Source organism: Stegodyphus dumicola, chromosome X1 (genome assembly GCF_044657685.1).
Source record: "Stegodyphus dumicola isolate Sdum_Otavi_A_Nest chromosome X1, ASM4465768v1".
In the NCBI taxonomy this organism is placed as follows: domain Eukaryota; kingdom Metazoa; phylum Arthropoda; class Arachnida; order Araneae; family Eresidae; genus Stegodyphus; species Stegodyphus dumicola.
The window spans coordinates 217,439,237-217,462,667 of record NC_140780.1 but is presented as its reverse complement, the minus strand read 5'-3'; the positions used below and the strand labels follow the sequence as shown (position 1 = coordinate 217,462,667).

General features: G+C 33.5%; 1 protein-coding gene across 2 annotated transcripts in view; it reads right to left on the bottom strand.

Moving 5' to 3' along the window:
• Positions 1–23,431, bottom strand: part of LOC118188321 (neuropeptide F receptor-like) — a 417,607-nt gene that overhangs the window by 71,033 nt on the left and 323,143 nt on the right. The window contains exon 3 of one of the 2 annotated variants that reach the window (XM_085808476.1): positions 21,543–21,594. The exons of the other annotated variant lie outside the window; for it this stretch is intronic. The gene's annotated coding sequence lies outside the window, so the exon portion shown is untranslated. The remainder of the gene's footprint in view (positions 1–21,542; positions 21,595–23,431) is intronic. 2 annotated transcript variants of the gene reach the window in all.

The window sequence follows — 23,431 nt, the reverse complement described above, 5'->3', positions numbered from 1 at the left end:
ACAGATATCATACACAAAATTTTAAACTTGCATTAACTGCAGAAGTTTAAACGTGAAATGAGATACGCTGAGTATCTTTTAATAAGTTAAATTTAGAAATATTCATTAAGAATTTAAAAATACAATAATGGAACATGTAGTCGTATAAATGGCAGCATTACTGCGAAAAATAAACCTAAGGCGAAGAGCGTCGGAAAAATACGAATGAAAAATTTTTATATTTACATTGTGGCCGGTTATTCGTTAACGTGATTAAACTTTCATCCTTCCAGAACTGCCAGTAGGTGAGACATCTTTACTACCGCTTTTGAATTTTTGTTCTTTTAACATAATAATAAAATAAATTGCTAAATTGATTTCGAGGTGCTCTTGTTTTTACTCATTTCTTTAAAAGTTGATAGAATATCACTTTGAAGATTAAGTCTGAAAATAGGAATTCTTATAAGTATAATTACTGTATATTTGTTTATAATAGATTTCTATTTTACAAAGAGAAAACTTTTATTTCAGGATGCTTTTAACTTAGAAACAGAAAGAAATGTTTTTGAAATATATAAACAGATTGTTTATGGCATTATTTAATACGAATTTTTAATATTTATATAAGAACTGAAATGTTTACTACCTTTAGACTAACTTTCCTGTTTATAAGTTGCATGCTGCACAACTAGGTACCAAGGAATATAATATATTGCGAGATGCAGACATATTTTAACAGGATATAACAATTTTACTGTGAAATTGTCTTAACTAATATAATACTTCCTTCCTATAGAAGTAATTTCAGAAGAGAATAAATTTCTTTAGAACAAACTGTTTAAAAGTAAGAGTTTCAACATGTATATCAATATACCACTGGTGAAAAATTAGGCGATGATTTTAATTGGCTATGGTAGAAAATTGTACTTCAGTTGCCCATGTTTGTTCAGATTACCTTAGGTTTAACTCGAATGCTACAACTGAATTTAAATGTATAATTCACATTTCATGTCAGACTAATGATAACTCAAAAAACGATTTAAAGGCAGCATCCATAATGTGGTGACACATGGTTCAGTGTTCAACACTACCTTAGCACTGAAATTTCATTGTGTCAATATTAAATGAACAAGAGAAACGTAATGAATGAATTTACGGGCATAGCATGTTAGATAGAAGGTATAGATTGTTTTACCGTCCTGCAACACAGAAACCTTTTAAATCATGTTACATTATTAATATAAAATCAGAACATGCAATCATAAGAATTTCAAAAATATTTAATTCTCTTCAAAAGTAACCTACACATTATTTCCAAACGAATTATAACACTGCATTTGCTATTTGTGTATTTAATGGGGAATATTTATAAAAAAAATTCATCTTCCCTGTTAAAGAGATAGTACTGTGGAGTATCAAGCTGTTTGTGCTTCGCAGCATTTACAAAATCATATGTTATATAATTGTCCCACTGAAAAAATCTCGTAATATAATTCGAAATATCTAAAACATTATGTATTTCTTCAATTATATTTTACGAGCAATGTTCAGCATATAACTCTGTATTTTTTAATTAGTTTTATGAGTCGAATTAAATTTCCTACGTTTAAATTAAAATATAGAGAAACTTACTGTTATTGTTTCTGATAAATACTCTTTATATTTTTATTATTAAGGAATACAAAATATTGTATTTTAAATAAGCCTTTCTTTCTATCACTAATTAAAATTATGTGTTTCATTCCACTTCCGGATTTTCACTTAATTTTAAGAAGTTGCTTGCATTCTTCCTCGTTTGAGGCTACCATAGGTTATCAATTACCTTTCTGGGCCAATACGCAACGTCAAGAAAAAACAATCAATCACCGGTTTGTCCAGATACCCAATTTTATTTTTCTCTATCGTTTTCCCTACTGAAACTTCTCAGATACTTGTTGAGAGCAATTTTCCTGGATGCTTTTATCGTTAGAATTTCCACCAGATAATGCATCTCTTTGCAGGTAAGATAAATAAATCAAAGTACGCTACAGAAAAATGTACTGGATTAAAAATACGAGTACAGTTGGATGAACTTCTAAAACCAGGAGAATGCATATGATTCAGGACACCATTAAATATTAAATCTGAGTTTCGTGGAACACACATCTCATACTGTACTGGTAAGATTATAAAAAAAGTCAAAAGTACTTTGATAATTTGTGTTCCCATATTTAAGCTAAATGCTAACGATTTCACCTTTTTAAATGTGTTATATTACTACATATAGCACCATTTAAATATAATATACTCAAACAGAGGTTTTATGAGAGAGTATAAAACTATATAAATAAATAAAAGATATACAGAAATTACATAACGTTGATTTCACACTTTTCGCATCGGAAGCATGTTCCACTTCCGAGCGCCCACCAGCGGCCGAGCGGTAAAGTCGCTGAACACTGGTAGTTCGGTCCGAGGTTCGAATCCCGCGAACGGGCTGGCTGCATGGGCGTTTTCGTGGTTTTCCCGATGTGTAACATGTATACGAGCCAGTTTCCCTTAGATAGTCCTCAACGAAAGGCATCCCTCCTCTTAGGCAGATAGCCCTAGTGTGCTTTGCCATAATTAAATACACCCCACCATCCACTTCCGAAATTTTTTGGATACCGGTTCAAGGTTTTCCACGCAGTTAACATCAAAATTACTAGTTTCAAATTTTGCTTTCGTAACAGAAAGTTAAAATATGTTTCTTTTTTTACTGAAACAAAATGAGCTTATTTCTTTAAAAATGTATCATGTTCTTTTCGCTAAATTTATGTTTCTACGCTTTGGTATATATATATATATATAGGGTGTTTCTGAATCAGACAGTAAATTCAGAGGGAAGATTGTAGGCGAGGATGAAAAATTATCATAGAACATGGGGTCGCAAACGACGTTCAGTTGGAGAAAATTGCAAAAATAATTATATGAAGGGTGTAACATCGAATGGAACAAAAGAGGCCAATAATATGAAGAAAAACATCTATTCGACATAAAACAGGATAATAGTGCAACACAGTTCAGTCAGAAAGGAGATACGAGACAGTTTTATAAACGTTGGAAACGCGGTTTGCCGTTGCAACACTCGGTTTTCTGTGTCAGGTGCGCGCAAACTGCGTTCTTGTCCTGCATTACTCCTTGTTATTTGAAAGGATCATGTCTTCCGCAGCCGTGGTTCGATGTTCGTGAAGGTGGTATTGTGCGGATAATTCGCTCCTCGAATATTGCTCTTGGTACATGCTCTATGTTAGGTATCCATTGCCATCTGATCGTCCGTAAATCAGATGTATATCTGCATATTCCTCTCTCTTGTATCCTGACATGTTTTTTTTCCAAATGAAGTTTAACACCCGCGAATTCTGCAATCGCCCAGTAATGAATAGTTGCTCACTTTCTTTTCTTACTATTCGCCATCGACGGAACCCCCAGCTGGACCACTAGGTTAGGTGCTTTTCCTTACTTGCTCACTGCTTTTCGTTTTCCCTCACGCATAGGAAATTTCTATACGAGAAGGCTCCTTCTTCTTAACTGCTGCTTTTATTATCGCCATACGCAGTGGGTATTTGCATACGAAAAGGTTTCGTCTTCTCGACTACAGTACTCTTAAACTACTATCGAAGAGCGACTACAGTGCCTCGCTCTTCGTCAGGCCCACTGTCCTTCCTACGTCTATTTTTGCGATTTTCACCCACTAAATGTGGTTTGAAACCCCATATTCTATAAAGAATTACCATCTTTATTTTTACACATTTCAAATCATCTTTTTGGAAGACAGATTACTTTTCAATCATCGTTGAATATAATAAATTTTTATGTAGACCGAATTTAAAAGTACGACATAAGCAGGAAAGCATAAGCAGCGTGAAGATGTTTGCATGGCAGAAGTCAGAAAGAGAGGAACGTAGTTCCGTGCGAAGCCGTATTTATACTGCATAGGTGTATATGTGAATATAAGTCGTGACTGGTCAATTTTAGTTTCCTTTTTCAAGCAGTGTTATGCAATTTTGAATGATCTCGAATTTGGGAGAAAGGATGAACTTACGGAGAGAACATAAAACTTAGAAGTGTCAATTTTGAAGTTGCCAATCATTTGGATGCATAGCCATCGTATTTTATTATATCTTACATATCCCTCCCCTTCAAAGAGAAAAAGGCGCAGCGACAGTGAAGCTTTTTTAAAGAAAAAGTGTTAAGCAGTAGCAATTGAAGAAAATGTAAATCATAAAATTTTGATCAGTATAATTAATTAAATTATAAAATATAAATTATGAATGTCAATTTTTTTAAATAAATTTAATTTTTAGAGACCTTTTAAATTTTTCAGTATTTCAGTCCAAAAGCCCTTTTGTTTGAGAGTTCACATAACCATAATTCTTTAGGGAAGGCTCTTGTTACCATAGAGTATAACAAATAAAAGCTTTTACATAATAATTACTTATACTTAAATGTAACACACATAAATATTTATGGTACTAATTTCCATATTGTTAAATTATATTTTAACACCATAAATATAATAGGAGTAATATTTTCAGAAATTAAGGTTTCACCATTATTATCTTTCATTTGTAATTTCTGATTTTGCCAAACTGGAAGGCCTCGCAATACTTCGAAACTAACATTTCCATCAGTAGGATTATGCTCTTGAGCTAACCAGTGTGTTTCTGCCCTAGTAACTCAGGGGCCTAGGCAGTTACTTGAAAAGGCCTTCGTTCCTTGCATAAAGCAACTGGCCTTTGTGACTTGCCCTAATACATTCCATAATAAAAAATATAATAATAATAATATATAAAAATTACACTCAATCATAAAATGAGAGCCTCCAACGTTATCTTACATGAAGAGGGTAAAAGGAAGAACTGTACAGAAGTAATAACGGGCCTCTGTTTCGGAGCCAGTACTCTCTAAAAATGCTCTATAATTAACATACAGTCATTCATAAATTTTAACATGCATTTACCACAATTTCATGTTACTTATGTTTACTAATTTCACTTATTTTTTATATACACTTCATTTTTAGAAATATTATAAAATTCTTATTCAAAAGTTTCAACACAAATTAAAACTATAATTATTTATCTTAACAGCCTTCCCCAGGAATAATTTAAAATCTGACAATTCTATGCTTACTTTACTAAATTATTAGAATTTAAATTTCTAATACAATTTTTCATAAAACAATACTATAGTTTTAGCCCAATACAAGAAGAAACAACAATATGTATTCAGATTTTCATTCAATGTTTTTATTTTTCCTCCGACATGAGTTTTCCCACTAAGTGTATTACTTCTTACATCCTCTCTTTAGGGAGGATCAAAGACGTGATAGCACACGCCCACTGATCCCCTAGGAACACTCCTAACACCCCCTATTTTTTTTCTTCTTTTATTTGTTAGGATGATACAACTATGGCCATGAGACTGATTTGGGTTTTTCTATTTTCTTTACCACTCACGATCCTCTGACCGTAGTTTAGCTCAGAAGTACTACCACACACACACACGTACACAAATGTTTTCTTTTTTCTTTCTTCTTATTGTAGGGTAACATTTAATTATATTTTTACAAAATTCAAAAGACATTAGGATTTTTTGGAAGCAAGAGATTTGAAAAATAAGCAAACGCCCTCGCCAGGAATCGAACCACGGACCTCTGGAATACCAGCCCAGCGTGCAGAACCACTACACCACGAAGGCATTCTAGGAAAGCGGGAGAAATACCCTATATACTCCCCTTTTTAAAGGGCGACTGGGGTTTTTAGGGTACCCAATCGCCAAATCCTGGGTGTGGAGAATCTTCATCCAACACCCTTTCGAGCGCTACTTTAGAGACATTAGGATTTTTTGGAAGCAAGAGATTTGAAAAATAAGCAAGCACCTTCGCCAGGAATCAAACCACGGATCTCTGGAATACCGGCCCAGCGTGCAGAACCACTACAGCACGAAGGCACTCTAGGAAAGCGGGAGAAATATCTTATAAGGCTTTAACTTGATTATACAAGTTATTTGTCTTAAATTTCAGTTTTAATTTTGTATAACATCGTATTTTATTAATTAAGATGCAAGATTTTAGGAACAAAAAACTTATACAATTGTACAAAATTAAAAATCAGTTACCTTTTCGGAGGAACGGAGGTTTTTTGATATATTCTACTTAAACAACCCCCCCCCCAAACCATCAGCATCATAGTACACAGATTTTGTTGGAGAAGACATGCCGATTGTTTCTCAAAGTATCATATTATTACGTCAAAGCATCATGTTATTAAGTTTTAATATTGAATTTTCTGTTGTGTTAAATATGTGTATCCACAATATGGAGAGCTTATTTGAATTGAGTATTATATTTACACATGAGAGTTCCCAGATCAATCTGTATTATAATGGAAATACGTTCATCAACGAAAATCCGAAAGACGTTTTGGTGAACATTTGCTTTGTAAAAAACATTCGAACATTATCTGGTGGAACTTTTTTCATCAAGAGACTTTACAAAAAAAAAAAAAAATTCATTGGACATTAAAAAGTTGACATTTTAGCAAATTGAGGACTTTAAAAATTATATTTGTATTAATTTATTGTTTAATTTCTTGAGAAATTACAGTATTTGTAAATTATATGTTAAGTGTTTCGTAATTTGTATATGAAAAAGTTTAGGAATAATGAAGGGGCATAGGAAAACCTGCAGGCTATGTCCTTGATTCTTCCACATGTCTTTCCTCATATAATAAACTTTCTCTTGTTTAGTTCATTCACTAATGCTTTTCTGCCTCCCTGCTCTCCCGACCTTTCTTTTGAAGAAGGAACATGTAAGATATAAGAAAATACGATGGCTGCTTGAAAAATAACTTGCGATCTCAAAATTAACGATTACAGATTTGGTGCTCTTCCCATAAATTCATCTGTTATCCCAAATTAGAGATCCTTTCATGATTCTATAACAACTTAAAATCAACCAAACATAGCTTAGAGTACTTTCTGCATGTATACTTAGAATAACTACCTCTTGTAAATGAACTACATCATTCCTTTTCCTAACTTCCGTCTTGCAAACATCTCTATGCTGCTATGCCCTCCTTTGTTCTTATTCTAACATGATATAACGTGCATATAAGAAATATTGTTATTGCTTATGATCTAGAAATATCTTATCTACTAAGAAATGATGTGATATGGTTGAAAATAAAGATTGGGGATTTTTTTCGGAATCCAGTTTCGTCATCTTCGTCTCGTCTTGCCACTCTGCCATCACGACTACGCATCAAAATTATTACATAAGTAAAACGTCTTATTCCTGCCTTTCCCAACTAAGCCGTGACTACAGCCAGAACTCCAAAGTATCGGATTCCTACTGCCCACTTAAAATATTAAGAAAGCTTTACTCTCAACTAGCTACTTTTTTCTTGAAGGTGGGGGGATATGTAAAATATAAAATATCTGTCTTTCAAAATCTTTCAAATAATCAATTAAAAATAGCCGTTTAACTTCCGTCTACATTATAAAAATAACAGAAAAATAAGTTTTCTAACTAAATTCCCTGCAGTTCTGATGCGCACTTATCCATGAAATCTGAACTCAACGTCTGGGCATTAAACTGTCATGTGATCTGAAATGGAATTCGTATGAAAGGTCAATTGCGCCACAACTCCCTCTCCTTCCTCTTTTCTCTTGTTTCATTTCACTGCTTTGCTTTGCCGCTAGCCACGTAGATTCCTATTCTAAATTTCGTCCTTTCTTTAAGAAATGTGGACTGTATAAAATTACGAGATGCATAGCGCACCCACAGTAATAATGTGCATCATCCAGAAATAAAATTATATGTGGATTTTAGGCCATGTCCGCAAGTTTTTTTGGTTTATTCATTCATCGTTCCAACTACGCAGCAAAGTCTTCAAGTTATGACGCACAAAACCGCCGCCAATCCGTTGCAACTTTCCTCATCACTAAATCATCTCTAATCAATAATTCAGTTTTACCACAATAATAGAGCAGTTTTATTACATCATATATATATATATATACATTAAACACGAAATAAAAAACTTAAGCATGTGAAAGTATAATATGCGCCAAAATGTACAGTATTGAAATGAAAAGATGAACAAAATTACATTATTGTCATCTGTAAATTTATTTCTCCTGAAAGAAGTTAACATACACACTAGATTCATACATACGCATACCATTAGTGTGTTGATTTACCACGGTATGCGTAATGTAAGTGTTAAAAGTTTGCACTGCCTCGCTGTAGACAGTGTTCATATCGTTCACGCAGATTCTCAAACATATCCTGAAACAAAGGTTTTCAGGACTTGTATTTCTTTTAATCTGTTTGGCAAACATGACGTGTCCTGATTCGACAGTAAGTTTCACTACAAATTATATCTTGTGGAGTATAACAAGGATGACAGGATAAGAAGGGTTAAGTTACACTTTATTTTCCAAGATATTACAGGTGTTCCCGCTCTTTGGGATACAAAGACCAACAACTTGTGGTCTGAACGTAAAAATATAAAAACTACTGACTAACTAAAATTTAAATAAAAGCTAAATTTGAATACTTTGCACAAATCACTAACCCTAAGACTGGCCTTTTAGATTACTACGTATGTAGTACGCAAACTGCGGAAAACTACAGTACGTCTTTAGCTTACGAGAAGAATAAAACCTCTGGTCTTAAAGGCGGACAGCAACTGACGGCAAGATCGCGTCAAATACAGTGGTAAGGCGGCTCACTTTCTTTCCATCTAACTCTGTTCTTTGCGAAAAGCCACAACTTACATACTTGGGCGTTAGTAAGTACAATTTCCATACAAGTTAACGCGTTTATTCTGGCCGGAAGTAGAAAATAAGAGAGGACAGTACATTTTTAAAATAAATTAAACGTTAGTAAAACTTAAGATTCTTACAAGGTTTCTGCAGACTCATGCAAAAGGAGATGATTTACTCACGCAATGCAGGCACAGTTATTGGTGAATCTTTTATTAGTTGAACACACTCTCCTTTAATATTTCCCACAAGTAGGCATCAGGGTGGTGTAAGATCGGGGGAATGGGACGTATATGGGAAATCAGTACAACGTGAAATGATTTCCTGAAGAAAGTTTGAAAAGTTTTCCTGAAGCATGGCTAGAGATTGTCGAAAGGTATGGCTGGTTTCTCCGTCCTATTAATACTACTGTCTATTCATCTGAATGTTCCCTGCACGTCGGACCCTTCTCAAGTGCTTAAGAAATGGTTCGATCACTAAACCGCTGTAGCGTTCTTGGGTTACAATAAGAGCATATCCTTCCTCATCTTCAACGAAATAGGGCCATAATAAACCATTGTGCTGAGATGGCACACCATATCGTCACACGTGCACTATGTAGCGGTTTCTGGATGATAACATCTGGCTGCTCAAAACCAAGGAAGCGAGTTGTCTGGCGATTGATATAGCGTCCAAATGAATGTGACTTTCGTCGGAGAACCACACATTCTTCAAGAATTCTGGATCCTGGTACACCATGGCCAAAAACATCCCACAACAGAGCACCCTGGCTCGCATATTTGGCTCTGTCAAGCTTTGTCCAGTCTGTGTCCGGTACGGAATTCCGCCTATGTTCTTAAACACTTTGCGTACGGACGTACTGCTGATGTTCAGTTTCAAGGCCGTTCGTCGTGCACTTCGCCGGAGCGAATGCAACACCTGCGGGATTCTCATTTGTCGAAACAGTTACTGGTCGACCAGACTTCCCCTTCGTTAACAAGGTACACTATCAGAACGGCGGAATTGCGTAACAACAGACAGCATAACTGTGTTAGTTCGAGCCATCTTATTAAACTCTTCTAGGAAATGTTTTGCCGCCTTTTTCGTGAAGGTGGACCCAATTTGCATGACCGCTTCCGTATGAGCGGAAATAGTGCTCAACTATGAATGCGTTTTCCTCCGTTGTGAGTTTTGGCGAGCTGCACGCACTTCTTTGGTCCACCAGTTAGCTTTTGTTTAGTTGATGGTTGATTTTAGTTTGAAGGAGGCATGGGAGGATTCTTGAATAAGTTCTGTGTATATTGACATTTTCTTTGGATTTGGTCTGGGTGATGGTTTGTAAAATGGACTGAACTATGGATTTCCTCATCGAAGAAACGCACACATATGTTCAAGATGCGTGAGTTTCAGTACTGTATATTTTGGCGCATACTGTATTAACAATAAAAATAAATTTGTAGCCAACAAATAGCTCAGCAGTAATGCTCAATAATAGATTCATTTTCTTATACTTATTTACATATTAATAGCTGATGTGTTTACATTCATTTTTATATCGAAAGGCTTTATGCAAGATAATATATTGTTTTTTGCTCTAGTTATAGTATCATTTGAGGAAGAGGGATTAATTTCTAGTAGAACGTAACTCACAATAGTGAAAGGTGTTATTCAATTTTATTTAAAGGTGAGCTTAGATTCGCTTAACAATTTCGATATCATTACATCATGATTCGAAGGAAACAATGTACACAATATTACAAGGAACCTAGGAAAAGAAAATTTTAAAGGTTTACTTTCAGCTTTCAAAAATTATAATTTAGATACTTTTCGGTCGGATTATTCATAAAGCCCAAAAAAGTTATAATTACAATAACAAAATTGCTAATTAACGCGTGAAACTGTATGTTCGTTCAGTGAGCAATTTTTGATACAAAGGATTATCATTCATGAATAAATGTCTAGTTATCAAGTTTCTTATAGGCGAAAAACATACTGAACTACAGATCTGATCAACAATATGATAAGAATTTGTTTCCCTCTTGTTAATAATTAGTTAATTAGCCTTAAGTGAACATATGTATGAATTTATCCTTTCCCCTTCATCTTTTATCTTGATCAGTAAATAAAACAGAACAAAATATGGAAAATAAGTACTCTTTACTTTCTCCTGAAGGGGATAACATCAACTCCTGAGCAAAGTAAATAGAGATACGAAGAACACATGTCAATCATGCATTTAGGGTAAATGAGAATGCTTTCAGGTTAAAGAAGAGCGCATGACAGTATCACTCTCATTTTGAGAATAATTTCAACAAAAGTTTTCTTGTGAAGAAATGTGTGTAGTAAAGCATAAGATAAGTTATAGGCTTTTGCATTAACTTATAGGCTTATCAAAGGTCTTGCATTTAATATTTCTTAAAATGTTAGTCCAATTCAGCTCCTTCCTTAATATTTTAATAACTTTCTCTTTAACATTCGAAGATATGCAGAATAAGTTTTAATACCACAATACGTTTTCAAGTGCTAAGAACATAATCTAAAATTTTATTTCTAAAAATTCAATTACAGCTTTGGAAAAATTTTAGTTACTTTTATCGATTTCATTTTTTTCCCTTTAAATATACTGCAAGGGTTTAATTTAACTAAATTGCTTGCCATTTTTTTAATTCCTTCTGTTTCAACACCATCCTAAACAGGTGATATAAATTACTTGAATATTTAAGCAGATGCATGAAGCAATAAAAAAAGGAAAGAAGACTTTAAGAAGGTATACCTTTACTTATCTTTTTAAAAAAGTCTATTTATAAAGACTGTAAAAATAAAAGAAAAGAACGAGACACGCCCTTTGTGAGCCCTTGTTGCTGTTAAAACGATATACTAGAGGAATATCTTTCTAACGTTTAATATATTTTTATAAAAATTCATCTCTGATGACTGGTGCTGAGGGCTGCTGCCTTTTGCTTCGAAGAAAATATCGTTTAATTAAACCCGGCCTCTTTCAAGATAATTAAAATTAAAATGTTTTCTGGATAAGAGATTTTAAACTCGGTAAGTACTGTATGCGCAGTAAGCCTTTCAATAAGTTTAATTGAGCCCAGTTAGTCCTTTTGAGTTAAGCTAAACTGTATGATGGTGTAGAGTCATTAAGTTTTATTTTTATGCAAAAGATGTCAAAAATGTGTGATACTTTTGTCGGGACTCAAACTTGAACCTCTCGAATTCGCGCCGAATGGGCTTCCAATTACACCAAAAAGGCATACATTGTAATGGTCTTATGGACCTGAAAAATCTCTGTGGATATAAGTTCTAAATATTTCATATTTAGGATTTTTTAAGAGTTAGAAAACCAAACAAAACGTATTAGTTTGTTTTTCACTTTGATATTTGTTTACTTATGCCTTATTAAAATGAATATTGTGTAGAAAATAGACAAAACGCAAGTGAAATCCATTAACTTAAATTTGTATTTTAGACACAAACTAGAACTTTCAATCTAATTAAGAAAAAATATAAAAACTCCCAATTAACCAAAATTCGTAATAGTAAACTGAATAAAACTAAAGCTCCTAGAAAGTTATACAAATACTTTAGATTAATACAAAGGTTTTAGATTTAGTGAATTATGTGCTATTCTCTAAAGCAAATGTAATTTAATTAACAGTGCTTCACACAAAATTAAAAAACTTGGGAAAGTAAGTTTAAAAACACAATTTTCAAGTGTCACTATCTCTAAAAAAATGTTTGGTCTTCCTTCATTAAGAAATCAATTTGACTGAAAACTGCTTCAGAGCTGCAGAGTGCTGATTAGTGTGAACTAAGAATGAGATTTTGCTCTTCAAATGCGAAAAAATCCACCTAATCGAGGACTTATTTTATATTGAGGTTCTCCTGAGTTTAGATAGTCTCTGCCCAAACGATGCTATTAAAGTAAATTTATGCTAATCTGCATGCTTCGCTAGAGTAATGCAATAATCAGGTAATCTGTAGGGATTTGGGATTCATTTCAAAGAGAGAGTTTCGAGATTGGATAAACAAGTCTCCGACACTTAGGTTTCATTTGATTCTTTATATGACCTCTGTTTAAAGAAGAAAGCCTTAAAAAATTAAAGTATTTTTATTGATAATTTTATTATCATGAATTTAAACAATATATTTTTAAATGTAATGTAAATGTGAAGATATTTACTTGTGCGCATTTAGTTCTCTTTGCAATAATTCTAATATAAAAGACCAACATTTTCTACTGACGTTCTCACATATGCAAATACTTTTGTCTGCTAATTAGGTACTACATCACCTTTTAATATGTAACCCCCCTACGCATAGTCAACAGTTTTAAGTTGTGGGTTATTTATTAAAGTCCTAATAAAAGACATAAAAATGTTAATGTTATTTTCCACCTTCAAAGGTATTCGTCAAATACTACGGAACACGACTTAATAATCAAAGGATTTTAATTTTGGAATGAGTTGATTTTTTATGTTTACTCTACTTGGTGAGATAATATTATATGTAAATAAAATGATTATTAATCACATAACGAATTTTAATCAAATGAAATTGAAACACCTAAAATTTTTCATGTTATTTATCATTATTTTACGTCTTGGCAAAATAAAGCATAGAGAATGACGTTCTAATCACATAATTTCTAATTTCGGAATAAGTTTATTTCTTTTTAGTCGTTTATGTTTGTTCTGCAGCGTGAAATAACATCATTATTAAATATACTACATAATATTGATAATACGCTTGTTAGAATGCTATTCATTTTCATATGAAAATTACTTTTTCATCTAAACTGGGGAAAATTTATGTTAAAAGGAAATTGTAGCACTTTTAATTAAATAGATTCAAGTAGAAAATATATATTCTTATATTTTTAATTTAAGAGGAACCAAAATTGAATTAATTCTCACTAGAAGTTTTTAAATCTATTCTCCGTATTACGAATGCTATAGTCAAAACAGGCAGCTCATTTCTCGAACAATTACGTTGCTGTCTTGTGTCCGTTTTACGGCTGCTTATGCCGTCAGCTTTCCATGATACTGTCATGCTCGGGTTCTCATAAGTGGGATTCTTTCCTGTTCAGGTAAAATAAATTCTTATTTAAATTCTCGATCGAATTTCAAACCTTATTTGGTCAAGAACTTGAATCCTGAAACCAAATCAGAAGCTAAACTAACTGCTGAGGAACCTGGGGTGATTTGTAATTATACTGAACATGTTTGCTATGAAAGTGATTACTAATGTTGATCTTTCTTTAGGAAGAAAATAGAAACTTCGAAGTTTGCTGAAATCTAAATAAAGCAACTAACATCTAAGCAAACTTCTTGAAACGTAGAAATAACCAAGCAATGTTAAAATCCTTTTATTTAATTCCATTGCTGCCCACAAATAAGAAAAAACTATTGCAACATGCCCTGGCATTGAAAAGAAGTATCTATGGTTGTGTTCTTCGGATATATAAGTCCGTACTTTTTGCATATATTGCCAAAGTTCATCAGCTGAAGCCGCTGCAATACTGACTATTTTGTCAAGCTTCGTTCAGATGTGTTTTAGGTGATGATGTTGGATTATTGGGAAAAATGGGCGGTCTGAGGCACCAGTGCATCATGGTGGGCAATGACGAATTATCGAAGGTTGCGTATCACGTATGGTAGCCCATTATCCATTTGAAATCAGGCTGAAGACAAGTCTTGAGGTTAAAGGAGAAAAATAATGAGTAAAACTTCATAGATGTAGCAAAAAGGATTTTTAAATGTGTGGAAAATGCGTATTGCCAGAGTAATATGCTTTGGAATCCTAAGCAATAAAACTGAGTAATATGACTATGCGAATGCTAGGGCAATGCTATCTGTCATCATACGGCCATCAGTCTTAGATACGATCATCGTGGTGTTGTGGGTAAAATCCGCTTTCATCAGAAAAGACAATGTGGTGCCGTTCCTTCAAAGCAGCACTGCAGCCGCACGGACCAGTGAAGACAAATCAACAGCTGTAGCAGCAATTGGTGCCCTGTAAGCATTCCCAGACCTAGCATCTAGAGACCATTAGGGATTTTATTTTGGATCTGGAGACGCCAGAAATGTGCAAAACCTCTGAGACTCAAACTCAATTTGCTAGCCGGACGTGCTTTCCACCCACAAAGGCACGTAGTAAGGAGGGAGATAAATCTTACAAGAAGATAGCATGCAGTGGTACATGTTCAGATAGTTTTTTGAGCAGCAACTACACAGTTGACGTATGTTGTAATGCAATCCTAATTCTTGCGATATTATTCTCGATTTTGCTATGCAGTCCGACATTGTTATCTGCACAAAGTCCCTGTGCTGTCGTATGGCGGTCTGACAAAAGTCTAATCTTTTCCCATCAGATGATCAATTCTCCTTCACTCATAAATTCCACCGTGGAGCATAGTGGCTTCTTGGACATATTTATTTGGTTATGGCAAAGTACGCGAGGGCTCTGTTTAAAGGAAAAGATGCCTTCACGAAGGACATTCTAAGGAAACCTGAGTCATATAAACGTTACACATAGGGAAAACCACGAAAACGCCCAAGCAGCCTGCCGGTTCGCCGGACCGAACTACCAATGCTCACCTACTTTACCGCTCGATCGAGGGTGGACCCCCGACTGTTTTAGCTTTATAAAACATGTCATAATGCGTTTGCGAAACAAAATGCGAAGTATACTGCAGTAGCAGGACAATATGTTGCAGGAACCTGCATGAATCTGGAAAATTAGAGCCCTGAGTCTATGTGGGCAATGACAAGAAATATAGCTGAAAACCTGATGACTCTGGTGCTAAAAGGATGATAGGCTTAGAAGAAAGAAGGATTAAAATTTTCATTGAGAAATATGGTCTTAAGCTGTTTCAAAGCTTCATTGGTGAATTCATCGCATTTCCGAATATTTTAGATATCACTAGAGTTTGAGTTATTCACTCAGGAAACGAAATACATTTAATAAGGTAGAAAGCAGGAATATTATATGTAAAAAATGGAGAGATTTGGCTAGATTTCTTATAAACCAGGGGACATCATATGTTTTTAACTAATACGTGGATTGCAATCACACCTTTTATTTACTCATTTAATGAAAACGATTTCGCTCAGAGAGCTTTTTGCTGAGAAATCAATTAATCTGTTTGAGCAAAATTGTCTTGCACTACTATTATATGATTATATCAACTATTATTACTCGATATGAAGTTAGTACTAATTTGAGTTCAGCTTCAGTAAATATTTTGAAAAGTAGAATTTTATCAAGCTGAAATTTAAAAAGGCATTTCAGTTTAAAAGCTGAAATTTATTACCTTTTTTGCAGATTTATGACTCTTAGACTTATTACTCTTAGATTTATTACTTTAGCCCAGGAAACGTAGTGCTTCTCAAAGTAGGCTGGCATGGTACTGAATATTGCAGAATTCAACCTTGTTTAAATGAGAAATCCAATCTATGACGCATGAAGGTTGTCTCCACACGGTTTTATTTTCTCATTTAATATCAGAATTGAAGCTGCCTTCATAGAAAGTGATCTATAAATTAGCCGCGTAATCAGACTAGATAAGTCCTTCGCAGAGGTATTCTTCATTTTATGACCTCGGAAGTTATTTTTAGCTTTCAATCACTCCTATAAATTGAATATCACTTCATATACAATGCTAAGCAAGCTTAAAATACTTTTAATCTATCGAATTTAAATTCAGGATTATCTTGTTTTAAAACTTCATGTGAGATTTTAAAAAAATTATTACATCAATCAAGAAAATCTCCCAACACTGAATTCTTTTTTTAAAAAATATATGCTTGAATCTATTAATTTAGAAGTATATAATAATGAAAAATGTAGGTGCTAATATTCTATATACTCAATCGCTGTGATAAACGCCGTTTTGAAAGTCTGGAAAGTTGCGAATCTGTTTGATATATGTAATGAAAATACTAAACTATATAAATGGAAGGATAAAAGGTAAAAGATACATATTTTGGTTTTCAATGCTCAATAACTTGTAATAAACGGATGCCAGAAACCGATCTTGGAATAATTTAGAGAGAAATACAAGTCCTGGATGTCATGTAACTTTAATGAATGGAAAACGATATCTCATTCTTTTTAATTACTTCAGCCCATTACAAAGGTAGCTACGCGATAATACATACACTGATAAATAAATGAATAGTGCAGGTGAAGTAATGTTAGAAAATAAACAAAACAGTATTCTCCTTTACATCAGCTACAATTAGTGAGCTGAACCGACATGTAAATTTTAAGTAAAAAGTGCAGCCTTTTCATCAGCCGATAGGTAGAACAACTGAACAATCATAATTCTGTTATGTAGAGATCTATCTTTAGGGTTAATTATGCAATTTCTGGGCAGGATAATTGAGTAATTGGGGCACGAGTGGTAAACTTCAGACGCCGGTGGAAAGATAAACAAACAGGTTGCGAATAAAGAATATTTTCGCTTTCTGTGGAGAGAGAAAATACTTTCTGTTGCCTTAACAAGCTAAAGTGTTTCGAGTTGCGGGATGCTGGTTGAAAGGAAACGGACATGGTATTTGAAAGAAAGTTAAAATTTAAGAAAGATGCCTTGCGCTTGATTGCCAAAATATCCAAAGGAACTAGGGAAAATGAAAAAGCATAATACAAATAAATTCGTTTTAGGAAGTCGACAATTGTGGTAGCTTTGAGAAAAGGCGTGATTTGGAGCGTGTCGTCATTTTATTGTTTAAATAACTATTGGAGTGTAGCGGAAGCAAACGGCAAACAGTTATCTGCTAGGCTCTTATCGCCTGCCAAGGCGGGAGAGTAGTTAGTGACTCTGACTGCCGTACCGAAGAGCCCGGGTTCGAATCCCGGAGAACTCACTGATATGAATTTTCTGTCTGTTTATAGGTTTATATAGGCCCACCTATTAAGTGGCTCTATTAAAAAGTGACCACAGCTTCCGGCCTTAATAAAGGCCGACGCCTGTATTGGCTAGTACCTGCGAATGGAAATTAAAGACCAGCTGATAATTTTCTTAAGAGACGTTTCCCGGGATCTCAGCGGTGCTGACAGTACAAAATGCGTGAATTTCTTTCATCATAGCATAATTGCAGGAAATTACATCAAAAGGAACTTTGAAGTTAATTTCAACTTAATAGCTTTTTGTCTGAGTAGATAAAATCAATTGTATTTTCTTTCCGAAACCGTTTAAAATCCTTTAAGTGCAGTTTGTAGTTTTGCTAGAAAATTCAAAAGCGCTTTCGATAGAATATTGAAAATAAAGCAATAGATTGAAAGCTGCAAATCCGTATTGAAAAATACAAAGAGCTAAAAAATTAATTGCTGAATAGATGTGAGTAGGAAGATGAAAATATGCATATCTAAATTATCTCGATCAAACACACGAGAGCTACCTACCTAAGCAGAGGTATGTTTGCGAGCAGGGCTTTCTAAGGGAGTCGTACTCACATTAAATATAGGAAAAACATAAAAACCAAACATGTAGCCGCTCGCCTGCGATCAAGTCTCGACCGAACTCCGAGCATTGAGCGGTCTTACCTACTCGGCCGTTTGTGGCGTTAATTGTATTTGGAGATGCAGCTCTATCGAGATATTGCAAAAATTTAGAAAACTGCAAAAATTCTTCGAAGCTCAGCATGGGCGATCGAAAAGCCCGTAATGAGTAAAGCTTTTTGATTGCCTATAGAAAATTAGCAGCTAATGTTTCCACTTTATATATTTCAAGATGAATCAATCATACATCTATTTTGAGAAGAATTGAGTGTTGAAGTATTATATATTTTCTTCGTAAGAGCAAATCATAATATGTGATAATTCCCCCTCTCTTCTTTATGAATGAAATGCTTTCAATCTTAAAAGGTAAAGAGATTCTTGAGTGCAGTAGAGATTGTAAAAGAACTTACTACGTATTTTATAAAATGCTCTTAATTTTCATCTGCAATCATCAGTGAAATAATTATAATTTGAATACATACGCGTTGCTATTTTTTTCATTTGCTTCATTTAATTTTTATTAAGTTATAGGAATCTTAAATTCTATCACATTTAATGCATCCGGTGATGCGTATCACTTCGAAATTTTAATACAGAAATGTTTGAATTTGTAATGGCAGAGATGTTTGTTTATTCATGCATTATGAATCATGTGAAGCAAATTTGCATAGAGCGTTTTATATCTGAATCATCTTGGTGATTATAACCTCTAATAATCCGAACATATATTCAACAGATACTCATTCGTTTGAAAATAAGCCTTTATGTGAAAGTAAGCGAATTAACTTACTTCACTTCATTTCCTTATAATATGCAATTTGAAAACATATTATAATAAGCAAACATTAGCATAAAAATATGCTTTCCAGATTCATGCGCCTGCAGATTATACGAATCGTATTTTGAATGCTACATTTTTTCAGATATGTTATACATGCTTAGCTTCCTTTAAAAGAGTTTATGTGATTCATTTTATAGACTACTAAAACTTAAAACAGCTCTTTATTTAGAGTCTCATTTATTTCAATTACTTGAATAAGTAAATAGTTTTATATTATGAAATAACGCGCATATTTATTGGAGTCCTTAAAATTACTTCACATGAGCTCCTAATTTTGCTTAATGACTTGTATTACCTGGCTGCATGGGAATTTTTATTAAATAAGAGCATGGAAGACAAAATAGAAATATTCCACTCTCATTTCACAGTACGGATTGCTTTATGAAAGCTCAAGCAAAAAGCTAAACAGGTGCAACGCATAAAGCCTAGTTTGACAGATATATTAAGGAATATATGTATATCAGATGAAATATGCAAATGAAAATTGCAAGTTAAATTAGCCATAGCCCCATAATTCTTCATTTTAACTCGGGTATTTCCCCTCTCTATTAAAAAATAGCAATTGCTTAATAGCATTTTCTGGACTGCTTCATTTCTAGATTAATATGACTTCTACATAGCGATTATGACATAGCAAATTCAAAGAATAAATTCAAAATTTTCCGAACCGAAACCTTTATCTTGATAAGCTTCTATATTGGATAACTAAGCACTTTGATTCTACCTCGATTGCCGCTAAGACGTTGCTCACTGCTTTTTTCTACACAACAATATAAAAATGGAAATTTTCTGGAAATAGGAATAATTAGAAATCTAAATGAATTGTATACACAAATGTCAATTGAAATAAAAATTAATATTTCATCTGCTTCGGATGCCACAGTTGTTAAATTATGGATCAACATCTCTGCTATCAACACTTTCCTACGTCATTACATATATATATATATATATTTTTAAAAACCTTAAATATGCTTTCAAAATAAAAACCAACATGAAGTACATAGTACGCAAACCAGAAGTTTTTGAGCATAACGCAAATTACTAATTTCTTAAATTAAGCTATTTAATTAACATCAAATTAAAGTCCTAGACATCTAAAATTTAAAAATTTTTTTTAGTTTCCATTACAGTTATATACACGTATTTTATAATAACTGACGTTTTGTAATATTGTTCAAATATCTACATATTGAAGATAGTCATTTACGCTAATCAGCAAGCAAAGTTTATTAATCATCAATCTGAAACTTAGCCGTGATGATGAAGCGCATTCTAGTATACATTATGTATGAGAGAGAACATGACATGATATTTATTTCAAAACCTATCACAAACAACTAGGCTTTAAAAAGTTGTTATGTAATGACTTGTAAATATAATTAATATAGCTTGTATTTTAATCCTCATGTATTTGGTGTTAATCCTAATGCGTTTAACTATTATTAGTCGCTTTAATTTTTTCCAAATCATAGACCTTTTCTATTCCCTTTAAATGTAAAATATTTAGTTGAGTACTAATTCAGAAGTCAAACAACAAAAATCAGCGTTATATTTACAAAATTTTCACAGGACTAGTTTTGATGGTTTTACCGAACCACCATCCTCAGCTGCAAAACCGCAAATTAACAAGATAGGAAATAATGATTAGATAAGATAAGAAAGCCTGGACAAGAATAAGCAAGTGGCGCCATCTGTTGGTGAAACCAGAACTAAAACATAATTTCTTTAAAGGCCGAAGGCAAATTTGGATTGGAATTAGGATCGTTAACTAGAACAGAAATGAATGTGAAATGCCTCTAGAAAATCCAGTTCTCCAATGGAAGATGTTTTTTTGAATAATTTTGGCAGCAGAAGAATTGAAAGTGTGGTTTTCGGACCAACAATGTTGAGCAACAGAAGACTTCTGTGTTTCCTTTTTTCTAACATATGCCTCATGTTTCTTGACGCGAAATTTTAAGGCTCTCTTAGTTTGGCCAATGTAAATTAAACCACACTGGCAAGGAATCGTGTAAATAGCCTAGAAATTCATACCTGTTGCATAAGTAGATGAAGATGATTATAGATATATATGAAGAAAAGCGCTCTTTGTGCAAAGTTCGTTATTCCTTTAAACGTATTTCAGAACATTTCAACTCTAATGTTTTACACGTATATGAACCCACTCCTCCTTGTTTCCAAAATTCTTTTCCCCGTGCACAAAATTTTGTTCAAAAGTGCAGGAAATAACTAATTTTAAGCCATTTTTAAGAAATCAAACTTATAGTTTTATCGATTTTCAGGGAATTTTAGGATGAGAATGACTTGGACCTGATGCCTCCAATTGCGTTGTTGTAATATGAGTTAAAAGATGCGTTAAATGTAATATTTATTACATAATTATATCGAAGTGATAGTTTCAATCTATATGCAGTACTTTATGAATGTGGACAGCTGTACTCACCAGATGAATGGCAGTCTACTTTTTGGTTGCTTCCAGATCATAAAAGTGGGATCTGAAAAATTAAACATAGTGTTATAACTCTTTTTTTAAAGATAACGTATTATGTATTTTGGTTTATTAATGATTATTTAATATATGATTTTGACAAACTATAATTATTGTCGCTGTCTTTAACATCGATTGCGACGAATACACTGTGCAATGTTTGATTAGTTTCCTAGCGTCAAATAATGACCAAATTTTAAGTTGACTTTTTTTTTATTTCTGCATCTTAATGTTTTTCCGTATTATATTATTCCTAGCGAGGAAATGATAAATATATTCTTATTTGAATTGTTTTAAAGTAACTTTTGACTGTTCTACCAATCAGTTAAATACTGGTGATTAAATCCTTTTTCACTCTAAAATAAATAAGTATTATGAATCTACTTTACAAATTAGGGATTCCGAAGACTAAAAAACAAATGATTTAATGCATTCTTTTTTATAGTACAAAATGTCCGTCTGTTAGAAAATTTATTAACAAAAAAAGGTGCATATTTTATCAACTGTAATATGTTCCATAATATGTAATACTTTTTATTTGTCGGAAACGAAACTAAAAGTTGTGCATAGTTGTAACTTCTATTCAGCAGCTAAGTTTTTTTTTTAAATTACTGAATAGTTAGCACTGTAAATAAAAATAACATTTAAATGAATATAATATGAGTTAAAAATTTTCAGCCATCTTCTATTTGACCGGCCAACATTACTTCGACAGTATCCTGTGACTTATTGCAATATATCTGGGTTATTTTTCAATATAATGCTCATCAGTGCGCAGAGCTGATGCCGCCAAATGAATGGCATATTTTGGTGGGCTTCATCCGCAACGTGACAGTACTCCTATGGACGTCCTGGTAATTCGATAGCTGTTAAACACGTTTGGCATATGGTTAGCGCATGCTTCAGCCATCGGGAAAGATGTCTGAGCTAGTTACGCAGTTAACCGACTGTGGCGAGGTATCTTTCAGGAAAAGTTTAGACTTTTGTATGCATCCAATGCCCTGCCGTATTTCTGCATGCATCGGTGTCCATTGTGGACCTATTCCATATTATTCTGTAAGGCTCTAGATTGCTCTTGCTGCATTACATGATGTTATAATTTCTTTAACGGATTTCAAGTTTTCTTCATGGTCTTCCCATATCTCTGACCCATTTTCTTCATGATCAATCTCTTTCCTTGTGGGTGCGCGATTTTTATTTTGCTATAGTTTGCTACTGTAGTTTGGCGATTAACCGATAAGACAAATCGGATTTTGTATGTTTAGTATTAAAATTATAGTGCCGAATATTGCTAGTATTGAGGACGGAACGTTGAAAAAGAATAATCCAGTGGTTTATGTAGCTCAAGTGATGGGACGTTCCTAACTGGTGATAGCTTAAGTGATGGAACACTCAAAACCCTCTCTTGAAAGTCTTCCAAATGCATACTATAAGCTACTTTTCTCACTTAGACCTCATAAAAATAAATTTAATTTTATGATTTTAACAAAGCACATATGGATCCTTTCGTTATTAGAAACATATTGGTAACTGGAAATATACGTCTACGATCAGCAGTTGCGAAAATATAGGCCGGGTAAGGATTTTTGTGGATACGTTGAATATATATGTACAGAAAGTCCGAAATTTAGAACTAGTTTTACAGAGAGACCCAAAAGAAGTGATATTCAATACCAATCGCCCAAACTAGCAACCCTTAGAGTCAGATTTGAATCTAACGTTTCTGTTCTTTGTTTCGAAATTTGTAGTTTGATTACAGTGTTCTCGTTTAATTTCTACTAGATTTTATATTTCTACATTTTAATTAAAATTTTTTCTAATTTTAATCTTACATTAGATGAAAA